The sequence below is a fragment of the Elephantulus edwardii genome, unplaced genomic scaffold (assembly GCF_000299155.1).
Source record: "Elephantulus edwardii isolate Elephantulus edwardi_28Jun2011 unplaced genomic scaffold, EleEdw1.0 scaffold00534, whole genome shotgun sequence".
NCBI lineage: Eukaryota > Metazoa > Chordata > Mammalia > Macroscelidea > Macroscelididae > Elephantulus > Elephantulus edwardii.
The window spans coordinates 71,518-74,368 of NW_006400284.1; the positions used below are offsets into that span (position 1 = coordinate 71,518).

General features: G+C 39.3%; 1 pseudogene; it reads right to left on the reverse strand.

Moving 5' to 3' along the window:
• Positions 1-319: 319 nt before the first annotated feature.
• LOC102849354 lies at positions 320-2,560 on the reverse strand (annotated as a pseudogene).
• Positions 2,561-2,851: the final 291 nt, after the last annotated feature.

Here is a 2,851-nt window from a genome sequence, read left to right on the forward strand (position 1 = left end):
CACATGACTTAAATTCAATATTCAATGTGATAAGAAAATATATTTTAAGCTGTTGCTAATGAAACACAAGAATTTCTATGATGAGCAACTTTGAAAGCACAAATTGGTATTAATTCCATTAGAAATGGAAAGTTTTTATCCTCTGGAAAAATAACTGCTTCTCTTCCCTGCCTCTCTCCAATCCCTCAAAAAGTAGGACTACATTAGTACAAATGAGTAAAATGTTTATTATGAAAACAATTTCATAAGTTTCCTTAGACTAGGGCACAACCTGAAGACCATTAGAGTTGCATTAATAACTTTACACAGGATGAATATTCTACAACTGGAAAATTGCTGAAGTTTGTGACATGCCACGATAAATGTATGTGTTATTAAAAATTACAAATTGTTTACTTCTTGAACAGCAACTCCCCCTAAAAATGCAGCAATGGTATGTGTCTCAGCAGCTCCATAATGGAAAAATTCATGGACATAGTCATCTTTCACCATTACAGATAATCCATATTCCTGAAGGAATCCAGTGAGACAAGATTTCAACTTTCCTACATCTTCTTCAACTTGATAGTTAGACACTCTTGGGTATCTTCCATGTTGTTTATGAAATCTGTCAACAGCCAGTAAGATTAAGTACAGCACTATCTCATTATCTGGATTGTCTATGTTGGAAATAATTTCATCCTTGTTGATTGTATCCACACCATATTCTTCAGCTAAAGAGCGACATCTCACTACTCGAAGAAATGCACTAACTCGAAGTTACCGCAAAGTAACTTTAATTCTTTCTCTGAAATGAACTCTGGTGCCTGGCCTATGGACTGCAGCAGTTTGGCAACATGATTACCCACAGCGGCCGTATCTTTCTTTGCTTTTTCACGGTAAACATTTTGTAATTTTATGTATTTGCCTGAATCTGCAATCATATCAGGAATTGTTCCTCAAACAGGTAAATTTCCTTGACCCTCCTTGGCCACAAATTCTTTTAAACCACGAGCTAAAATCCAAAATGATGATGTCTGTTTGGTGATATTTATGCAGCGATCATCATTAAATATATCTTCAATACTGCTTGGAATCTGAGTTGTATTTAGTGCTGTGTTGATATTTTTTGGGGGTGTATAAAAATTTATTACACATACAGAATTTTACTAATGAATACAGACAGGCTGGGGCACAATGAACTGCATAGGGGACAGCTAGCTCTTTGGCAAGTGTACAGGTTTGGGTGCCTTGGAGCCTCATGCCACGTTGATTTGTCAGGCAGATTAGGAGGGCACATGCCAAACACCATGGGGAAGCAGGTCAACAGGGACTGTTCTGCCTGTCTGCACTGCCTTCTCTGTCTGAGCTGGAGCTTCGAAGGATGCCACATTCAGAAGTGAGCAGCTGAAAGAAAAGCGATTCCTAAGTGTTCCGGGCTGGTCTCAGAAGTCACTGCAACACCATTTTAAGCAACGTGTTTAATTGAACGATTTCCATAAACTATACACAAAGTTTCTAACCATCACCATTCCAGTGAAGTACAAAACATTAAGTTACAGGCTGTGGGAACAGAAGGTGCACCAAGGTGGCAACTTCCTATCCTGGTTGCTTGTAGGGTGGGGAGTGGGGAAGGTCTTTTGTTTTTTAAAACTGAGTCCCTCATTTCAATGTACAAAAAAATTACTCTGATTTGATATTAAACTGTATTGAAACAAAATGGACTAAAAGCAAATACTACTCTATGATGGGGTAGAGGTGGGAGAAAGAATAGCTTCTTCAAAATTATCTTCATCTTCTGGAGTCCCATTTTCATTCTTTAGAATTCCTTGTCTAATGAAATCTCTGAAGTCTCCTTTTTCTTTATATGTCTTAGGTATTCGTCCGTTTGTCTCACTATACCACTGTGCCAAGTATTTAGCTGTGATCACAATCCATGGCGTGTGGCTATGATCCTTTTTTTCCCCCATATGATCTAAATCGTAAGATTGCAAATGTTCTCTCAACTCAGGAAATGGCTTATCCAGTCGTAGATCCTCCAAGGTATTATCTGGATGAGACTCTCTTACTGGATGTTCTTTTATAATGATCCTCATATAACCAACTAGTCCATATGTCCTACAGACCAAAAGAGGGATCTGAACATTCCAGAGGACATTTGCTAAGCGTAGCAATGTACTTTCGAGGAGCTGAGTTGCAACCACAACAGTAAACCTACAGAAAAATGAAGGATCATTGTCTAGAAGAGTTTCTGGACTCTCTTCCACAAAACTTCCAGAGACATCATTATTTAATTCTTGTAAGAACTCCATGGCAGCTTGAGCTTGGTTCTTGCCAATACTGCTTCTTTGAAGAAAAAAACTGTTTCCAGCATCTTCTCCGCTGACCTGATTTCCATCAATAATTGTAAAAGAGCCAACACCTGGCAGCACCAAGTTTTTAAGAATTTCAGTTCTTGTGGCTGTTGCGTTTATTAAGCAAACATGAGCAGACTCTAAAGCCTCTTGCCCATGTTCACCCCACAACCTCAGCTGCCGGTCGTACTTTTCTGTTCCTTGGGCAGCTTCCCCGGCTGCACCATGACCGCGCTCGCGGCGCGAACAGCAGAATCACTACCTAGTTACCGCCGCGCCTCCAGATTTCTTGACACAACTTGGTAAGCACATCTAGGGCAGCATCTGTTAGTTGAAAAATGTTAATTAGTATACCATCGATTCCTTAGGCCAGCTATAGGTTTCATATGAATACAATTAGTGTTCAAGAATTCCCATTCTTCTCCATGTTGGTCATAATTTGTTGTAACCTATACAGCAAACGCCTTTGTATAGTTACAAAAAAAACCACAACAACCCACAAATAGCCATTTTTCTGG